At 41.2% G+C, this 22,641-nt stretch overlaps 1 long non-coding RNA gene across 1 annotated transcript in view; it reads right to left on the minus strand.

Annotated features, from left to right (window-relative positions):
* The window catches only part of LOC113622560 (uncharacterized), a 93,962-nt gene that overhangs the window by 6,221 nt on the left and 65,100 nt on the right, over positions 1–22,641 (minus strand). Inside the window, exon 2 of the long non-coding RNA XR_003433569.1 lies at positions 8,456–8,560. This is a non-coding gene — a long non-coding RNA (uncharacterized LOC113622560). The remainder of the gene's footprint in view (positions 1–8,455; positions 8,561–22,641) is intronic.

Genomic DNA, 22,641 nt, shown 5'->3' on the forward strand with positions numbered 1-22,641 from the left:
CTAGTTGTGGAGAGCGGGGGCTACTCTTCGTTGCAGTGCGCGGGCTTCTCATTGCAGTGGCTTCTCTTGTTGCGGAGCACAGGCTCTAGGCGCGTGGGCTTCAGTAGTTGTGGCTCGTGGGCTCTAGAGTGCAGGCTCGGTAGTTGTGGTGCACGGGCTTAGTTGCTCCGTGGCATGTGGGATCTTCCCAGACCAGGGCTCAAACCTATGTGCCCTGCATTGGCAGGCAGATTCTTAACCACTGCGCCACCAGGGAAGCCCTAACCCTACCAAGATTAAGCTATGTTCTTTAATGAAAAGATACTGACATTCTAAGATTGGGGTGGAAGGGAAGGTCATTTCCTGCTTGCCAAACACATCAATTTCAAGGGATTTTCCCCTATCATTAATTAATTTTAATAAAATCCTCAAGTCTGGGACGTGCTGCATTAGAGAAGACCAGAATGGGAAAGGAACTTGTAAATTTTTTACATGCAGAAGGACAAAAAAATTTTTAAGACTGACAATATCTCGTAATGCCAATGGTGAGGAAGATGGACATTTTCGTACAATGTTTGTGGGTGAGGAAATTGTTACCACAAATTTTGTAGACAATTTGGTAGACTCTACCAAAATAATCTACTGAAATTTAAAATGACAAACGCTATAAGCCATGAGTACTAAGAGTAGGAATTTAGGCCAATAACTTTTAGCACCATTGACAAAATACTAGAAATCTCAGTACCCATTGTTTATAAAAGTGACACCTAAAAATAAATTATATAGTTTTATAGGTATTGGCAAGGAATGATATTTTAAAATATCAAATTGCATACAATTCATATAACACCATCCCATTTTTGTACAATGAAAGTTAAGTGTGTGAATAAATATGCATATGTTCTATAAGCATAAATTACTTAATTAACAACGTTTGCTGCTGGAGAGTAGAACTGGCTGGTAAAACTCTCATGGTTTATTTTATACACTTCTGTACTGGCGGAAATTTTACAATTACTGTGTATTTTCATAGTTAAAAATTAAGGATTAGAAACAAAAAAATCTCTCCTGCCAAAGGTAATCCTCACTTTGATTTATGTTCATCTGTCAGTTGTGTGGGTGAGCTCCATCAGACAGGAGTCAGGTGTGCTCACTTTGATTTGTACCTGGTCCAGCACAGACATTTACCTGTAGCTGAAAAAGCTTGTAGAAGCAAACAGCATTGCAGGAATGGGCTCCCAGTGGGCTGTATAAGGGCAAATACAAGTAAAGTGAAATAAAATTCACTGTGAAATAAAATTCATATTTTATGGCAAGACAAAAAATTTAAACATAAAAACTTCTTCTCTGCCCTTTGGCTTCCTCTCTTCTCCCACTGTGCACTGTGTGTCTGCATTATGCATCACCAGACCTTCCCCATTGGCAGGAATGCCTGCTTAACCATAAAGAGCAACATTCTCCCAGCATCAACACGACAACTCCTACAAAGATAGCATGACTTCTTGATCTTGTAAGGGGTCACATTACCCACCATGATGACGTTTAGATTTGGATCATGTAAACTGTCAATAATACATTATTTGATGTGCAGTCTTCTGTCTCAAAAAAATTATATAACTGTGCCTTGACTTCTAATGGGGAGAACAGTTCTCACAGCTTTCTGAGATGCTCTTCCCAAGTTATAATCTTCAAATTTGGCTCCAATAAAATTTTCCATTTCTTTCTTAGATCGACTGATTAATTTTTCGTCAACAAGGCTTAAAAGGGAAAAGCTGTCTCTCCTCTCCCTTTTCTTAGACATCTACTTTAGAAAACTTGTGAGTTCTACATTTGTTCTTTGCAATGCATATAAATATTAAAGTATGTATAGGTATATAAATATTAAAGGTATCAATATATACATCTTTAGCCTTAAAAATTTAAATCAGACTCTGGCCAGCTTTGTGACCCAGCAAGTCTTTCTTAAGGAACTGGGAACCATGTCTTTGAAGTGGAATTGAAACTGTGCACCTCAGATTGGGACTGCAACCCACTCGGCCAGGACTCAAACCCGGCCAAAACCCACAGTCTTCCAACTGAGATCACACACCTGGTTTCAGGACTTAATGAAGCTCAGGTTCTTGATGTCTCATCACAGAAAGAATTCAGTGAGAGACAAAGTGATAGGTAAGAAGTGGATTTCTTTAGAGAGAAACACAGACAGAGTGTGGGCCACCTCAGAAGGTGAGAAAGGCACCAGGTATGGGGTTGTCAGTTTTTATAGGGGTGGGTAATTTCATAGGCTAATGAGTGGGAGGAATATTCCAGCTATTTTAGGAAGGGGTGGGGATTTCCAGGAATTGGGCCACCGCCCAATTTTTTTTTTTAAGGAATTTTGCTTTTTTAGAAAATTTTATTTATGGCTGTGTTGGGTCTTCATTTCTGTGCGAAGGCTTTCTCTAGTTGCGGCGAGCAGGGTCCACTCTTCATCGCGGTGCGCGGGCCTCTCACTGTCGCTGCCTCTCCTGTTGCGGAGCACAGGCTCCAGACGCGCAGGCTCAGTAGTTGTGGCTCACGGGGCTAGTTGCTCCGCGGCATGTGGGATATTCCCAGACCAGGGCTTGAACCCGTGCCCCTTGCATTGGCAGGCAGATTCTCAACCACTGCGCCACCAGGGAAGCCCACCGCCCACTTTTTGATCCTTATGGTCGGTCTTGGAACTGTCATGATGCCTGTGGGTGTGTCATTTAGCTTGCTGATGTGAGCTTGCTGATACTGAGGCTCAACGTCTAGTGGAAAAAGTTGACTTGTCCGCCATCTTGGATCCATTTGGTTCTACTCAGTTTATGTCATGTCCTCGGGCTATGTCATTCTTACAAAGGTTGTGCCCTGCCTCCTTCCCTCCAGTTTCAATTCAATTTGGCACTGGTGTACAGAGAAGCTGAGTTTTCGGCATCATTCCTGTGTCTTCTAAGGGGATCTAGTTAATGTATAATGCAGATGCACAATGCACACTAAAGAGGAGGGAGGAGTGGGTCAAATGGCAGAGAAAATGGTGATGGTTAAAATTTTCTTGTCCTGCCTTAAAAATAATTTTGTTTTGTCACACTAATGTAGGTTCCTAGGAGAAAGAGGGTAGGGGACCCAAAATTAACAATACCGAGTTTTCTGCCCTCACTGGCATTTGCTGTCTCTTGGGGAAGACAGGCAGACAAGTGTACCAACCACACAGAGGATGAGGAGGCCTAGAAGAAGGAAGTGACTTCTGTGGGCTGAGAATGGAAGTACTTGGCTAAAGGTTCCCAGTGGGAACTTGGAAATTTGTAGGAATTTGTTTCTGCTTTTTCTTTTTTTTAATTTAATTTATTTTTTGCTGCATTGGGTCTTTGTTGCTGCACGTGGCCTTTCTCTAGTTGCAGCAAGCGGGGGCTACTCTTTGTTGCGGTGCGCAGGCTTCTCACTGCAGTGGCTTCTCTTGTTGCGGAGCACAAGCTCTAGGGGTGTGTGCTTCAGTAGCTGCAGCACGTGGGCTCAGTAGTTGTGGCTCGCGGGACCTAGAGCGCAGGCTCAGTAGCTGTGGCGCACGGGCTTAGTTGCTCTGCAGCATTTGGGACCTTTCCGGACCAGGGATCAAACTCATGTCCCCTGCATCGGCAGGTGGATTCTTAACCACTGTGCCACCAAGGAAGTCCTAACTTTTTAAATTTAAATATAACACATACACAGACAAGCACACAACTCACAAGCTCAATGAATTATCATAAAGTGAACACACCGGTGTAACCACCACCTAGGTCATGAGATAGTGCCCCAGAAGTCCCTCTCTAACTCCTTTCCTCCATCCCAAAGGTAACCTTTATCCTGATTTCTAACATCATGGGTTAGTTTTGCCTGTTTTTGAAATTCATATAAATGGATCCATATAGTATGTGTTGTTTTGTGTCTGGCATCTTTTGCTCAGTCTTACATTTGGGAAGTTCAACTGTGCTGCGTGTGATCCATTTTCATTGCCATTTAATAGTTCATCCTTTCACATATGTACACATACCCCTTGAGTCAACTAGCTTGAATGGATCTGTTTTTTTTAATTCAAAGTATCAATGACTAAGGAAATAATATCATTTTTCTAATCAGGAAGTTTTTTTATAAGATCTGAAGCAGAACTCTTACTCTATAGAAATTTATTTAATATGAATAACATGTATAAATTTACGGATAAAGGCACAAACTTACTATAAAGATCAATGATCTCAGAACAGTACCTATATGAGGACAATCCTTCCAGAAAGTTTAAGGCGGCCACCTAATCCTGCTTTAACTTCAGCCACTCCCATGCCTGCCTTCCGCTTACCTGAACATGTTAATAGCTCTTGCGACTGGCTAATTATAATAAGTGACAAGGACAAATATTTTCCAGACCCAGCAAACAATTTTATGATGTGCTAGCAATCCCCATGAGAATGCTGCTCATAAGTTTTTTTTAAAAAGCATTAGCTTCACTATATAATTGCTGTTTTGTATTAGCCACTACCTCCCTCCAATTGTAAATGATCATAGAATTTTGGAGATGAAAGAATCCCGGTGCTACAACCTTCTCATTCCGCAGATAGAGATATTAAATCCAATACAGGTCAACTGAGTTACCCAAGGTAATAAAACTGTTGAAGGAATAAAACCCAGCTCTCCTAAAAGGGAACCCTCATACACCACTGGTGGGAATGTAAGTTGGTGCAGCTACTATGGAAAACAGTATGGAGGTTCCTCAGAAAACTAAAAATAGAGTTGCCATATGATCCAGCAATCCCACTCCTGGGTAGATATCCAGACAAAACTGTAATTCTAAAAGGTACATGCGGGACTTCCCTGGTGGTCCAGTGGCTAAGACTCCATGCTCCCAATGCAGGGGGCCTGGGTTCAACCCCTGGTCAGGGAACTAGATCCCACATGCCGCAACTAACAGTTCAAATGTTGCAACTAAATATCCCGCATGCCACAACTAAAGATCCCACAAAACACAATGAAGATCCGCGTGCCGCAACTGAGACCCAGCACAGCCAAATAAATAAATAAATAAATACATGCACCCCTACGTTCATAGCAGCACTATTCACAATAGCCAAGACATGGAATCAACCTAAATGTCCATCGACAGATAAATGGATAAAAAAGATATACAATGGAATACTACTCAGCCATAAAAAAGAACAAAATAATGCCATTTGTAGCAACATGATCGGACCTAATATTATGATACTAAGTGAAGTAAGTCAGAAAGAGAAAGACAAATACCATATGATATCACTTATATATAGAATCTAAAATATGACACAAATGAACTTATCTATGAAACAGAAACAGACTCACAGACATAGAGAACAGATCTGTGGTTGCCAAGGGGGAGGTGGGGTGGGGGTCGGATGGATTGGGAGTTTGGGGTTAACAGGTGCAAACTAGTATATATAAAATGGAGGGACTTCCCTGGGGGTCCAGTGGTTAAGAATCTGCCTTCTAATACAGGGGACGTGGGTTCGAGCCCTGGTTGGGGAACTAAGATCCCACATGCTGCGGGGCAACTAAGCCTGCGCACCCCAACTACAGAGCCCACATGCTCTGGAGCCCGAATGCCACAACTAGAGAGAAGCCCGCATGCCACAATGAAAAGCCGTCACGCCACAACAAAAGATCCCACATGCCCAACTAAGACCCGACACAGCCACAAAAAATAGATAGATAAATAAATAGATACATACATTTTAAAAAATGGATAAACAACAAGGTCTTACTGTATAGCACAGGGAACTATATTCAACATCCTGTGATAAACCATAATGGAAAGGAATATAAAAAATAATGTCTATAACTGAATCACTTTGCTGTACAGCAGAAATTAACACAACATTGTAAATCAAATATACTTCAATTAAAAAAAAAACCAAACAGCTCTCCTGACTAGAGCAGTTTGTTGGAGAAGAAAATCAATGAAAGCTGGAGTTACAGGCAAAGGAGCCATGTGAGATTAAGACTGAGCATGCATAAATAACTTACAGTCTTGAGACAGAGGGCAATGAGCACTGGAATGTGAGTAGAAGGAGCCAGGCACTGGGTCAAGTTACCACTTATCAATTATATGACTCCCTGAAGGCAGAAACTAGATTTTATTCATCTTGGTGTTCTCTAAGCCTAGTACCACATAAGGGACGTGAGAGAGGCTCAGTGAGTGAGTGAGCAAGCAAGCAAGTGGATATGAAACCGTACACGCTGGAGAAGTTTATGTAGAGAAGGAAAAAAGGGTGGAGCTTCGGGGAAAGCCCTTGGTTAAATCACCATGGGGAACAAGAGGAATAGTCAGAAAGCAAACCAACAGAAACAGAACCGTGCAGGGTTAAGAAGCAGGGGAGGAGAAATCCAAGATGGCAAGAGCGTCAACAGTGCCAAATATATGGAGAGGTTATGAAGAACAAGAATGAAGAGAAAGTCATTAGTCATTTACAGAAATAAGGCAAAATGTCTGTTTCTAAGCTAGACCAGCAGCATATCTTGGCTGGGCACGAGTTGGGGTTCCAGTACATCTGGGAAGAGCAGATAACATCCATCCTCCACCTGGCACCATTGACATGCTTCCTAAGGTCACACCCCAGAGCATCCACTTATGTTAATTAGTGCCTTGAATGCTGCAGCAGAGCTAAGAAGTGCCCCCTCATATCTATTTGCATATACCAATTTGCATATAAAGTGAGGACTCTCCCAGGGGTTCAAAGGGACTGAAACTCTAATCTTCTTGTAGATTTAAGGACATAAAAATAGATCTGACAGTGGCCCCAGCCTGAGGATAAGTTTCAGGAAAGGACTATGGAATTGCTAACAGGGAGCTTACCACAGGGAAGAAAGTGTGTGAACTGGTGGGCTATGCTCAGCACCAAATCTTTGGTGCACTGTGTGTCTTCCATTCTGGCAGTTCTTTGGAAGAATCTGTGAGTTTTGGGGCTTCTGAATTGATAGACCTTTTTCATTAAAGCTTCTGATATTTTGGGGCTCAGTTCTCTTTACTATGGAGCCCCATCCCTTTCTGAACTTAACTGGCCTAGGAGTAGGTTCTATGAGCAACTTGACTGTGTTCAGCATGGCTCATAGCAGACCAGTGATGTAGGAGTTTCTGAAAGTGGTAGTGGTTACAGTGGCTCCTCTTGTTCCCTCGCTGGCAGTAGCAGAGGACTTTGAAGTGACCCAGACCAGGTGTTATGGTGATTCAGTCCTCAGCATTTATCAAGCACCCTCCTGAAACACAGTAGACCCTGAGATGCTCAGTAAATGCAGCTGAATGATGACTTCAAAGAAGCCTTTAGAATAAACTGATATCAAAACCATTGCAAAAACCAGGTAGCAGTGTGAGAATCCTCAAAATGTCACTTATCTCTTCTCCAGACCATCATTGACCGTACATGTCTCAGGTCACCACACTAGGTCAGGACCAGAGGGTCAGAAGAGTGAAGAGTTCACAGTTCAGCAGCCCTGGCTTTAAATGTCAAGAAGAATAGTGACAGGGATGTCACCATCAAAGCCCCTCATGGCACTGATGCCACTGGTGTTTGCACACCCTGGCCTGGCTTCTGCTAGGCAAGCGCAGGTTTGCTTTTGCCTTTTAGCTCTCAACATTTACTGACACTTCCTTCATCTTGGACACTTCAGGTAGGCACTGGACACACATCAGCGAACAAGCCCAGTCCTTGCCCTCCAGGGGTTTACGGTTTTGAGCAGAAGGTCCACAGATGAACTCCAGGGTATTCTGGGAAAACCCTTGAAATATATGTGAAATGGTGTGTCTATGTAGATTAGGGTGAGGATGGGAAGAGTCAAATTCTCATATGACTTTGTGACTCAAAAATGTTAAGAACCACTGATTGGAACCATCCATTTCCCTCATTTCTAGGTTCTTTGTAAGTAATCAACCACTTAGAGTACCTCCCGGTGTCTCTCACCTTTTACTGTGTCCATGACTTGCCTTCCTCGCCAGCTCATGGCAGACCCCTAGCGGTGGAGGAGGGGAGCACACCTCATGATTGCCATTATCTCAGTTCCCAGGGGCTCTGTTCCCAGGAAGGATGAGTTTACCCAGGGAGTGGCCGGCCGCCCCTGCTCTTTTGGATGACTCTGGGCTCATCCAGTGAGCAGGCCCCTGCCTACTCCCTGACAGGCAGAATGACTAGGGAGGAATTTTTAACTCTTTCTGAGGTACTGCTTGCTTCCCGAGACTTCTCCATGCTAGACATCCACTGACTGAGATGGAAGAACACACTTTTCTTTTACAAAGGGTCAGTGAGATCTCAGGGAGTGGTTCTGACTGGGAGGAATAGGGCTGAGGGAGGGAATAGACTGGGCAGAGCATTTCTGGTTAGCAGTCCTATCTCTCATGCAAATTAACCAAATGTCATTCTGAAATGCTCATCACTCCTAAGTACATTTTTGTTAGTGTGACTCTCTTGAAACACAACACACCCACCTCCAGACACTCTCGGAGCTTCAGAAGGGAGGGACAGACTCCCCTGGTCTTCCCTTAGACGGCACCACCAATCTCCTCCTAGATGCTTTACCATTCTGCTGATTTCTGTAAGATAGAAAACATATTTAAAGAAAAAAATATGTGTGATGAAGTGTTCTAATGTGATTGAACCCCCCAATTTTTGAAAATGTAATGTCTAAAAGCCAGAATAAGTTATTTTAAACTTATCAGCAATTTTCAGATTCAATTTGGGGAACAGACTATGTTTGTTTGGGAAAACATTCCAATGGCTTTATGGCAGCAAAGCCAAAATAGTGTCTTCAATGGTTAAGACAGAGAGAGGTACACTGCTCTCTTTCATGACATTGAAATGGCTTGCATTATGGAGTGAGATCCATCTCTGCAGAAAAAGATGTGTCCTGAGAAGTGAGCCTGGGGCTAAAATGGGGTTTTCCCTTCTTGCTGGGTCTCAAAGATCAGGGTCCTGCACCCAGGGATGAAAGGAGCAGAGAGAGATATAGGCAAGGGTACTACATGGCAGAAGGTAGGTTTTGTGGCCATGTGGCAGCAGAATGAGGGATGAGGAAAGTGTAAAAGAAAAAAAACCCAAAAACCCTGTCTAGGTATATATGGCTGGTGGGCTCCAAGAATAATAATTTCCTGTATCTCGTTTTATGGGGTTTTCCTCCCTCTTTCCTATACTAGAAGTCCTTCCTATTATCCCAAAGCTTCAGTACGTGCTGGTCTGTGATGTGCTTGGACAGATAATACAGGGGTCTTCGTCTGTACTTGGGGTGAGGAGGTATGGGGAAAGCAGTAGCAGTTGGAGAAGCTGGTCACAAGATGGCCAGAGGTCCCGCAGAACTCCAGAACCAGCAGGGCTAGGCAGAAAATGTAAGCATCCTCTGGGAATTACATGGGTGGGGAACCAGTCTACAGCTGAACTTTCAGTGGTGGATCAGGATCCGAGCTTGGACTTTTGTGATTTTAAACACTGAAGGGAAGGATGACCTTTGGAGACTAGAGAAGCCAAAGACTTCAGAGTTAGTTAGTTGGTTAGTTAGTTAGTTAGTACTTGAGTTGCCCCCAAATCATTTATGGCCAAATGTCATGAAAGCATGAACAGTAAGACTTAAAGGCGTTTAGAGGAAGGAAAGGTTGCTCTTCCCCATGATGGCTGGGAAGGCTTCACAAAAGAAGAATCTGAACCTGATCTAGAAGAGGAGGTAGCAGTTGGAAAGGGGGAGCAGCAGAAGAGCACTCCTGTTAGGAGAAATGGCAGGAGAGAAAGCAGGAAGACCAAGGGTAACTGTGCTTTAAACAAGGAATGGTCCTGTCTGGCTGGAAGCAAGCCTATATTTTTGAGTATTCATCCTCCATACTTCAAATTACTTTAGGTCCCATTCCTGAGGTCCAAGGATGAGAACATATTACGCTCACCTCAGTGGAGTAATCAAAGGTGCTGAAGACATCTCGAGTCAACTGATATCATTCTCAGAGAGAGACCAATCATCCCAAGAGGATGAGAATTGTTCTAAATGATTCACCCTTGGTTTTCTCATGCCTCACATCCCCTTCTCAAAAGGTACTCCTGCATCTCACACCCAAAACCCCTGAAAAATGCTGCAAGAAATGCACAGCTCCTCTTCTGCCCAGATCCCACAGCTACTCTCCTCTGTGCAAAGACTCCTCTGGGAAAGAGGTGTTTTGCTTTCTTGTTTTCATTTAAAAATGCTTATTCAGCACCTCTTCTGTGCCAAGCCTGTTCTAAGTATAGAGTACACAGCAATGAACACACCAGTCTCTGCCCTCATAGAGTTTTCCTTCTAGTAGGGAAGACAGACAAATATAAATATGTAAATAAAATGTCAGGTAGTGTTACGAATAAAAGTAAATAAGCATAGTAAGGGGACAGGGAAGGATAAGAAGGGACTCTGTTTTACACATGATGGACAGGAAAAGCCCATCTAAAGAGGTGACATTGAGCAGAGAGAGGCTGTAGGTGTGGAGGCCCATGCCTTGAGATGGGCCCAGGTTTTGAGAAGGCCACTCTGGGTGGGCAAGCTCAGTGGACACAGTGGATGAAGAGGTGGAGGGGCAGACACAGACTCCTAGGAAAGGGACACAGGAGGAATCATCCTGTAGCTCCTGGACGTGGACCACTCCCACCCATCACAGCCACACAATGCCCATGGTCATAACCCCACTGATCCAGCCCTTGGAAGGGCCTTGCCTGCCATTCTACCCTCACTCCCTCAACCAGACTCACTAAACTTGCCCAAAGTTGCTATGCTCTGCAACTGGGGGATAAAAGGGCAAACTTCCAGCTTCAAAGTTAGAGCAATCTACAGCCAAGGGATTTGAGGTGGCTGGGGCCTTATTAGCACAATGTTGTAATGAGTCTCCAGAGAAGCTCCACAACTTCACTCCAGAGAGGGGAAAGTTTCCCTCAGTGAATCAATACTTGGGTCTCCAAGTTTCAAAATTCCACAGAAACCGGGAAACCATCCAAACACATCTAGGTACTAGATGCACATGGAGTCACAAAGTCTCCCAAAAATGACTTACACCAAGGCCTTGGTAGGGATGTTACTCCTGAATGTAGATGAAGGTTAATACAGCAGGACCCCTGGGGCTGCCCGTGGTGGAGCTAAATGAATCTCATCACCCACAGTTACACCTACAGCTCAAAAGGAAAGGACAGGAGGACAGATCCCAAGGCCATCGCCACAGGGTGGTTCTCTTGCTCCCTCACCCACAGAACCCAATAACAAGGGTCAGAGTCCTCTCAGCTGAGAATGTAATGGTTTTGATGAAGCTAGAAAGGCAAGAAGATCCTGAGAGCCTGGAAACCCCCTCCAGCTGGCTAACCAGGAAAATCCAAGAGTAGCTGCTTCTCAGCCCTGAGGTAACTTGGGGTCTGTTTAAGGTAACTGAGTGGTTGGAAAATGAAGAGCATGGGGTTTGTCAAAGAGGATGCAACACAACCAGGCTACATAACAATAGTGAACATTTACTGAACATTTATTACGTGTGTTTCAAACATGTTATCCCGAATCCTCCAAGCAGACCCTATGAGCTAGGTGCTGTAATCCTGAAACCCACTCCACCGAGGAGGGGACTGAGGCACAGAGACCAACAGGCACTTGCTTCCAAAGTTACATAGCTAGCTAATGGAAGAGTCAGGATTTAAAACCAGGTCAGAATCCAGAACCCGTCCCCCTAGATGTTACAATACATGGCACTCTGGAAACGATCCTGTAGCCCAAATAGTCTCGGTATGGCTCTGGATATAGTGGGCACCAACTATCTTTTGGGTGAATGACATTTTGCTTTTCTTTTTGGCTGTGCCTCACAGCATGCGGGATCTTAGTTCCCCGACCAAGGGTCGAAACCGTGACCCCTGCAGTGGAAGCACGGAGTCTTCACCACTGGACCGCCAGGGAAGTCCTATGAATGATTTTTTACTGTCAGGGAAATTTGCCTGACCAATGTCATAAGGATTGTTTCTCTTGGAAAATCCCATACTTTTGTCAAGTGCCTGGTTGGTATGAACTCTTCATTCCCAGAAGAGTAAAGAGCTGGGCTCTGTGAACTCCAGGGCCCCTCCCTGGCTTGTACTTAGAGTTCTGATGGAACTGCTCTGGGTGAGATACACGGCAGAGGCTAATCCACAGAGGGAATCTGTGGAGCTCAGCAGGTCTACTACTGTAGGCAGAACCTGATCTACACCCTTGCTGTTTTCAGGGCACTGGACACCGTCCTGGCTAACCCTATACAGTTATGTGAGTTACAGTTGCCCCTGGGTCTGTTTGAGAAACGATTCAACTGTCTTCTCTCTCCAACCAAAGGGACAGCCGCCTCACCTCCACCATGTGACACAGAGAGTATCTATGGAGCTCTTAAAGACAAGCAAGGGGAAGCAGCTGCATGGTCTCCTACAGAAGGCCATTCCCTCTACTACCCAATCTAAATATTTCCTGTCACACACCAGAGCATTTCCACTCTCCATGAGGAAAAACAACAGAGGGTAACAACTGTCTGCTTATAATTCAAACAGCCACTGTGTCCCTTCCAATGGCCAGCTCCCTCTCTTCTTTGATCATTTCTGAAGCATTCTTAGATGTCTATTATAATTATATAAATATATCTGATTTTTTCCAGCTTCTTATTATGAAAATGTTCAAATACACAGGAAAGCATAAAAAAAATAGTACAATGAGCACCCCAAACCCACCATCTGATGCAAATTTTTAACTCTTAGTGAGCATCTATGCTTCTATGGATAGATGACATTTCTAAAGGCAGGAAAAAGTTTCAAATATTCACAAGAAACCTAATTAATGACTATACTCAAGGTGAAATATTAAAATAATTCATTCATAAAATAATAACATTGAAATCAGAAATATATAAGTTTGATATTCACTAATTTGATCTTGGTTAAAAATTATAACAGAAGACAAAAGCTATAAGCCTTAGTTAACAATGTAACAAACTGCCTTGAAGGAAAGGGAGAACACTGATAAAGAGGCTTTAAGAAAAAAGAATAAAAACCATATGGTCATCTCAATAGATGCAGAAAAAGCTTTTGACAAAATTCAACACCCATTTATGATAAAAACTCTCCAGAAAGTAGGCATAGACGGAACCTATCTCAACATAATAAGCCATATATGACAAACCCACAGCAAACATCATTCTCAATGGTGACAAACTGAAGGCATTTCCTCTAAGATCAGGAACAGGACAAGGATATCCACTCTTGCCACTATTATTCCACATAGTATTGGAAGTCCTAGCCAAAGCAATCAGAGAAGAAAAAGAAATAAAAGGAATACAAATTGGAAAAGAAGAAGTAAAACAGTCACTGTTTGCCAGTGACATGATTCTATACATAGAAAATCCTAAAGATGTCACCAGAAAACTGCTAGAACTAATCAATGAATTTGGTAAGGTTGCAGGATACAAAACGAATGCACAGAAATCTCTTGCATTCCTATACACTAACAATGAAAGATCAGAAAGAGAAATTAAAGAAACAATCCCATTTACCATCACAACAAAAAGAATAAAATACCTAGGAATAAACCTACCTAAGAAGGCAAAAGACCTGTACTCAGAAAACTATAAAACACTGATGAAAGAAATCAGAGGTAACACGAACAGATGGAGAGATAAACCATGCTCCTGGATTGGAAGAATCAATATTGTGAAAATGACTATACTACCCAAAGCAATCTACAGGTTCAATGTAATTCCTATCAAATTACTAATGGCATTTTTCACAGAACTAGAACAAGAAATTTTACAATTTGTATGGAAACACAAAAGACTCCGAATAGCCAAAGCAATCTTTTTTTTTTTTTTTTTTTTTTTTTTCCAGTACGCGGGCCTCTCACTGTTGTGGCCTCTCCTGCTGCGGAGCACAGGCTCCGGACGCGCAGGCTGAGCAGCCATGGCTCACGGGCCCAGCCGCTCCGCGGCATGTGGGATCTTCCCGGACCAGGGCATGAACCCGTGTCCCCTGCATCGGCAGGCGGACTCTCAACCACTGCGCCACCAGGGAAGCCCCCAAAGCAATCTTAAGAAAGAAAAACAGCTGGAGGAATCAGGCTCCCTGACTTCAGACTATACTACAAAGCTACAGTAATCAAGACAGTATGGTACTGGCACAAAAAGAGAAATATAGATCAATGGAACAGGATAGAAAGCCCAGAGATAAACCCACGCACATATGGTCACCTTATCTTTGACAAAGGAGGCAAGAATATACAATGGAGAAAAACATCCTCTTCAATAAGTGGTGCTGGGAAAAATGGACAGCTACATGTAAAAGAATGAAATTAGAACACACCCTAACACCATACACAAAAATAAACTCAAAATGGATTAAAGACCTAAATGTAAGGCTAGACACTATAAAACTCTTAGAGGAAAACATAGGCAGAACACTCTATGACATAAGTCACAGAAAGGTCCTTTTTGACCCACCTCCTAGAGTAAGGGAAATAAAAACAAAAATAAACAAATGGGACCTAATGAAACTTCAAAGCTTTTTGCACAGCAAAGGAAACCATAAACAAGACAAAAAGACAACCCTCAGAATGGGAGAAAATATTTGCAAATGAAGAAATTGACAAAGGATTAATCTCCAAAATATACAAGCAGCTCATGCAGCTCAATATCAAAAAAACAAACAACCCAATCCAAAAATGGGAAGAAGACCTAGATACACATTTCTCCAAAGAAGACATACAGATGGCCAACAAATACATGAAAAGATGCTCAACATCACTAATCATTAGAGAAATACAAATCAAAACCACAATGAGGCATCATCTCACACCGGTCAGAATGGCCATCATCAAAAAATCTACAAACAACAAATGCTGGAGAGGATGTGGAGAAAAGGGAACCCTCCTGCACTGTTGGTGGGAATGTAAATTGATACAGCCACTGTGGAGAACAGTATGGAGGTTCCTTAAAAAACTAAAAATAGAACGACCAGACCCAGCAATCCCACTACTCGGCATATACCTTGAGAAAACCATAATTCAAAAAGATACATGTACCACAGTATTCACTGCAGCACCATTTACAACAGCCAGGACATGGAGGCAACCTAAATGTCCATCAATAGATGAATGGATAGAGAAGATGTGGCACATATATACAATGGAATATTACTCAGCCATAAAAAGAGACGAAACTGAGTTATTTGCAGTGAGGTGTATGGACCTAGAATCTGTCATACAGAGTGAAGTAAGTCAGAAAGAGAAAAACAAAAACCGTATGTAACTCATATATATGGAATTTTAAAAAGCAGTACTGATGAACCTAGTGTCAGCACAGGAATAAAGACGCAGACATAGAGAAAGGACTTGAGGGCACAGAGGGGGAGGGGAAGCTGGGATGAAGTGAGAGAGTAGAATTAATGTATATACACCACCAAATTTAAAATGGATGGCTAATGGGAAGCTGCTGCATAGCACAGTGAGATCAGCTTGGTGCTTTGTGATGACGTAGAGGGATGGGATAGGGAGGGTGGGAGGGAGGTTCAAGAGGGAGGGGATATGGGGATATATGTATACATATAGCTAATTCACTTTGTTATACATCAGAAACTAATACAATATTGTAAAGCATTTGTACTCCAATAAAGATGTGAAAAAAAAAAGAAAATAGAGAGTCATAAACCAACCATTGAGTCTTGTTAGATAGATAAGAAGACAGTAAAAATATTTACATATCAGTTACTCGAAAATTTAGTGAAATCTACATTTTTTTTCCCTGGATCTTGTGCTTACAGAATTGAGCATTTGTCTGAATCAGTCAACTAAAAAGACCAAGGAGCATTCCCACATTATTGAAAGAATTTTTAAAAAATACTTCCATGGGGACTTCCCTGGTGGCACAGTGGTTAAGAATGCACCTGCCAATGCAGGGGACATGGGTTCAAGCCCTGGTCCAGGAAGATCCCACATGCCGCGAAGCAACTAAGCCCATGTGCCACAACTACCGAGCCTACGTTCTAAAGCCCGAGAGCCACAACTACTGAGCCCACATGCCAAAACTACTGAAGCCCTCGTGCCTAGAGCCCGTGATCCGCAACAAGAGAAGCCACCGCAATGAGAAGCCCGTGCACCACAACAAAAGGTAGCCCACGCTCGCTGCAACTAGAGAAAGTCGGCGCATAGCAACAAACACCCAACACAGCCAAAAATTAATTAATTAATTTAAAAAAATACTTCCATGGATAGTTGTCTTGTAACATTGAAATTAAAAATATTTGTTACAGGAAACCATATGTGTTTAAAATGTTTATTTTCAGAAGACTGTGTTAATGTAAAGTTGTAGACTATTTTCATGAGAGGCTGATTTATTTACCACTATTATTATTATTACCTCACATATGGAATTATATAGCTAAATAAATGCTCAGGAGAAAACTCATAGCCTAAAATGCTTATAAACAAGAAAGAATAAAAATTAATGACTTGAGTATGCAAAACAATAAATTAGGAAGAAAAATTAAGAGGAAGGAATTAATATAGAGAAAAGCACAAAGTAATAAATTTTTATAACTAAAAACAGCAAATACAAGAACTGATTTTTGAAAATCAACTAAACAGATTAACTATTAGTGAGCCTAACTTTTTTTAAAAGGAGAAAGCACAAACACACCAAATAGGAAAGGAAGAAATAACCAGATACAGCAGAAATATACATATATGTATATATAAAGACATTATATATATATATATGGTTTTGCTCACATATATCCAAATACATTGGAAAACTTGTATGAAATGGATCAAAACTGGCCCCAGAAAAGATGGGAAATCTAAACGTACAGAAGTAGAATAAAGTTGTCAGAGTTGCCCTCTACATACTCCCTGCCAAAAATCGCCATATGCAGATAATTTCACAGAACTAAGCACAGAAAATAAGGAAATTTTTCTAATTATTATCATAAAGCAAGCATTATAGCAATAGGAAAAAGCAAAACTAGTACAAAAAAAGGAAAACTACTCACTTATGAGTATCAATGCAAAAATCACAAAATAGGCACAATAAGAATCCAGTAAAGCATTAAAAAAAATAAGATACCATAACCAAGTGGGATTTTTCAAGGAATGCAAGACAATTCGATATTAGGAAATCTATAAATATAGTTCATCATACAAATAGAAAAAAAGAGAAACATCTTTTAATCACTTCCATGGATGTTGAAAAAATTTTTTTATAAAAACCAACTTGCATTCTTAATTTTTTTTAGCTTAGAAAGTTCTTAATAAAATGGGAAAAGATGAATACCTTCATAACATTACATTATCTGTAATCTCCAAAGTCAGAATTATTTTCAGCTGGGAAAGACTAGAAGCTTTCCATTAAAGTTAGAAAAACCGCAAAATGTTCACTATTGCCTACAATATATGGTGCAAATATTCAAGAGAAATCAGGATGAAATTAGCAAAGAGGAGATGACAACTGTACAATTTTTAACTGGAAACTTCCAGAAAATTATCTCAGGCAATAAATAAATTGAGTACGATGGCTCAGTACAAAGATAATATACAAAAATCAAAAAATATATATATACAAAAATCAGTAGCTTTATTATTAGTGAGAAATAGGTTGCAGATAACAGAAATCATTCAAATTGGTATAAACAGAAAGTGATTTTTTTGTGTGTGGTTTACAAAGTCACTGGAAGGAATGGAAGAATAGGATCTAAGCAGGACTTCCAGGAATGCTTAGCCAGACTATCTCTGCTGTGATGGGGTGCACTGCCAATTCTACTGCAGGAAGCTGCTGGAGCAGGAAAAGTGACACTGTCTGCCGGGAACCATATTGGAACACGGTTATCTCATGCCCTGCCACTCTCCCCACATAACACAGCTCCAGATTCTGTATTCTGCACGTACAAAATCTAGATTTCATCCAGAATACTAGTTATGCTGCAGTCTTGGAAATGTAGTTTTCAGCTATAGAGAGTCAGCTCTAATGAAAAGCTGTAAAAATAATCTCCTTGGACTTAAAACACTTTTAAATCCAGATGCTGTACTATAAAATGCCTTGTTCTGTGCTGATAAGAAACTTAATTTCAAAAGCTTTCAAATTAAACACAGCTGGTTAATCAACCAGGGTGAAAGAGTCAAATAAGAATAAATTTAACTGTGTTCTCAAACAAAAGTGACAAATTTCTCTGTTGGTTTCCTGCTATTCAATATAAAAATACGTAAGTAAAGGTGATTCACTGTTAAATTATTTCATTACTCATTTTAAATGAATACCTTAAAGTATGTCAAGAATCATGAACTGGATTTAGTTAAATAGGTGAAGGCATGAGGCACAGCTAAGTGAAGGAGATAATAATAGTTTATTAATGATATTTGTGAATCTCTTCCAGTAAATCTGATCTGCCAATGAACTCCTGCTTGGTATTTGGATGTGGTTCTTCATAAGCTATAAAAAGCCCAAACAACTTTTAATTATTGAGCTAGGTACCATAATTCATTGACTCCCTTCTGCAAAAGTTAAAAACAATCTAGACAGCATAACCAAATAGTTGATGAATATTCTCCTTATGGAAGTATCCCAGCTACTAAAGAAAGTACGAAAGAATTAGAATACAACAGTATGAAATATTCTTGACAAGAAAATCAAACTTGAATCTGATCAAGACTCTACATCAAACAACCAGTCTTCAGGGAATACAGAGGGGCAGAGGAATGGGCTGCACAGCACCACAAGGATGCAAAGAGTAAGCAGAGACTGTGGGCATGTTATAGGACAAATGACCGGTTCACTCAACTAAACTGTAAGGGGAAAAGAGAGAGAGAGCCAGGATGTGGATCTCGATTTTAGAAATCTTAGGGGAACATCAGCAAGTTGCAAAGTATGGTCTGTTATGTCATGTTAAAAATTTTTTCAAGATGACCACAAAAATATGGACAGGAAATATGAAAGGCTATTTAATGTACTAAGCTCACTATGCTGTATTAGATTATATGTACTGTTAGTATTGTATATATTAATATATAATATTAGTAGTATAAATATTAAGAAATTATTAAACTTATGTTAAGAGAAATATGTCAGGAGAGAAAAAGATAAAGTAAATGTGGTACATTGTTAACATATGGGGAATCTGGGTGAAGGATATATGGGAATTCCTTACAACTTGACTATAAATCAAAAGTTATGTTAAAATAAAAAGCTAAAAGAAAATAAAATTGTGTTTCATTTCCACCAGTCTCAAATGAAATCAAAATAACCAAGACAGAGGAAACTGTCTCTCTAGAGCCACAAAGTCCTTGTTTACACAGAGGAAGTTTACATCCTCCAGGTGGATAGCCAGCTGTGTCATCACTACCTATTAAAAGCATCCTGGCACAGGGGGACTGACCTGAAGCAGGAATGGAGCCCGGGTCCCCACAGGGCCGGAACTCCGCAGTCGGTGAGCTGTCCTGGAGCCAAAGAGGAGGGCAGCCAGATGTCTGACCCCACCCCTGCCCCCCACTCCGCCCATGGCCTCAGCAGCGCCACCCTCGGGGCTGCACGCCAGGTCATCCATGGCATTCAAGAGATGGTGGCTCCTAATGTAATCTTCTTACGCTGTCTCAATAACATGTGGACTCCGTAAGGCCAATAAGCATCACAACTTTGGTTGAACTGGATCTGGGATTCGCCAGGGCTTTGGCTTTGGGACAATGCCTGGCCGAGTCCACACTGATGGGAGATGGGTCTCCTCAGGACACACTGGAGCTTCAGTTTCTGGACAACACTGGGCCTCACCCATGCAGACAGGAGCCCACTGTCTTCAGGACTGGCTGGGAGGCACCACCAGAGTTAAAAGGTGAAGAGAAAGTGGGGAGAAGCTTCTTGTATGTGGCTGACTGCTGAGGGGGGTCCATTTTCAGAGGAGCCAGCAGAGGAAGGGCTCCATGTGGAATATTGTGGATTTCAGGTAGTGTTGTGTGCAGTGTAGACAGTTCCCATTGTCTTTCTTTGGTGTGTGGGATCTAGTTTCCTTGGCATCATTTATTAAGGGGACTTCCCCAGTGTATGTCCTTGGCAGCTTTGTCATAAATTAACTGGCCACATACGTGTGGGTTTATTTCTGGGTTCTCTGTTCTATTGCTCTGGTGCATGTGCCTGTTTCTGTGCCAGTTCCACACTGTTTCGGTTCCTGTAGCTTCATAGTATAGTTTGGAGTCATGGAGTGAGTTGACTCCAGCTGTGCTGTCCTTTCTAAGGATCGCTTTGGCTATTTGGGGTCCTTTTTGGTTCCACACACATGATAGGATTGTTAGTTTGGTTTCTGTGAGAAATGCTATTTTAATTGTGTTAGAGATTGAATTGGATGTGTACAGTACTTTGGCTGAATGAACGTTTTAACAGTATTCTTCCAATGCCAGATAACAGCATTTTTTTCTGTTTCTTCTTCAGTTTATTAGTGTCTTACAGTTTTCATTGTGCAGGTCTTTCACATCATTGGTCAAATTTATACCTAGGTATTTTGCTCTCTTTGATGCAATTGTAAATGGGATTGTTTTCTTAATTTTTCTTTCTGATACTTTTTTATTAGCATATAGAAACTCAACTGATTTTTTTTTTTTTTGCGGTACGCGGGCCTCTCACTGTTGTGGCCTCTCCCGTTGCGGAGCACAGGCTCTGGACGCACAGGCCCAGTGGCCATGGCTCACGGGCCCAGCCGCTCCACAGCATGTGGGATCCTCCCGGACCAGGGTACGAACCCGTGTGCCCTGCATCGGCAGGCGGACTCTCAACCACTGCGCCACCAGGGAAGCCTAATATTTGAATTTTTTAATGTGTACTACTTCTATAATTTTTTAAACAAATTTTTAAAATATCTGTACGAGGATATACTTTATAATGTTTGTAACTGTGGGAATGGGAAACAATCTAAATGCAGAGAGACAAATAGGAAACTGATTAAAATAATTTAAATTGATTTTATGTATTTACTGACATGGAAAGATCCCCACACTCTATCAAGTTTTTTTATTAAAAAAAAAATCCAAATGCTAAATAACATGTACATCACGATCCATTATTTTAAAATCTGTGGTGTATGTAAATGTGGGTATGCACAAGATGCTTATTCTAAAATGTGAATAATTATTGCAGCCAGGTGGTAAGAATGCAGGTGATTTTTATTTTTCTCTTTTTGCTTGGATTTTCTAAAATTTCCTATGAGGAACATAAATTATTTTATAGCAAAAAGAAAACAAAAATGTTATTTTAATACATTTTTCCTTAACTCATTCCACGTTTCTCCTAATTGAAACAAGGTCACAAGATTCTATTTGTAATTCCTGGCACAACTGAATATTTATCTGAGTCAAAATCTGTTTGACATCACCCTCAAATCAAAGTGTTCAGGTACAAAGATGTCCTTCAACCCACAGTGATAAGAACGCAGTTTCATATTTAAAGCAGATAAAAAGAACATCATTTGCCCAGTACCTAGTGCAGCTGTGACATCGATTTCACAGCCAAGGAAAGGGGAATGTAAATCATCACAGATGACAACAAAGCACAAGCTGAGTTTGTCAGAGGTAGTTCATTGTCTCGGATGTTCATTTCAAATCGCTTTGGGAAGGGAAAGTTACTGCTGCTAAATTTCAAAACATCTGAAACCCTGTGACTTTTCCAGTCATAAAGAACAGTCCTGCAAACCTTGATAAGAAAGTTTACGTTGACTTCATTACAACAGATTTAACAGTGAGAAAACAAAGCCAAAAGCAATAGGTGCTAATGCTCTAGTGCAAGTTCGGATCCAAAGCATTTTCATCACCTCGAAGCAAGTAAGAGGGTCACAAATCACCACCCCCTCTGCAATTTGGGACATTTTACTTCCAAGTAAAGGCTGTCCTGTACTTCAGAATTTTTAAAGTGACAAGAAGACACTTCAAAGGTAACAACAATACACTTCCATTCAATTTCACTTGTATTTTTTGGCCTTTGTCTAATCTTAATCAGATTTCTCTGAGAACCAGAATTCAGAAAATCAAAATAGTGTTTACCACAAACTGAAAAACTGTCCAAAGGGCAGTGCTGAAGTAATAATGATGGCAACAATTATTGAGGTTTTCCAATGCACCAGGCACTATATTAAGTACTGATTAAGTACTTAAGTGTTGTTAAGTACTTAATCAGTACTTAAGCACTTAATTAAGCAATTAAATCAGTATTTAAATGCTGATTAAGTTCTGTATTAAGACCATTTCTCATGTTGATACTCACAAAACCTCATGAAATAGGCAATAATATTATCTACATGTGGCAGATTGTATTTTCTAAATATGGCCACAACTATATCTCCCATCCCAAATGCTTTTCCACAATGTGACTTTGCCAAAGTTCCTATCAACAGGTTGGGGCCTATATACCCTCACTTTGAACCAGGGCAGGCTTTAACCAACTGAGTATGGTAGAATGATGTCATATAACTTCCAAGGCCAGGTCAGAAAAGGCCTTGCAACTTCTACCAGGCTATTGGGATGTTTGTTTTGGGGAAAACCAGACACAACTTAAGAACTCCTAGTATAGTTAGGCCATCATGCTGTGAGGCCATGTGTAGATATTTCTAATCAATAGTGCCAGTTGAACTCCCAGCCAACAACCAGTTTTCACTGCCAACCATGTGAGTG

Source organism: Aethalodelphis obliquidens, unplaced genomic scaffold (genome assembly GCF_003676395.1).
Source record: "Aethalodelphis obliquidens isolate GAN/ISIS:26980383/991018 unplaced genomic scaffold, ASM367639v1 scaffold10, whole genome shotgun sequence".
In the NCBI taxonomy this organism is placed as follows: Eukaryota; Metazoa; Chordata; class Mammalia; order Artiodactyla; family Delphinidae; genus Aethalodelphis; species Aethalodelphis obliquidens.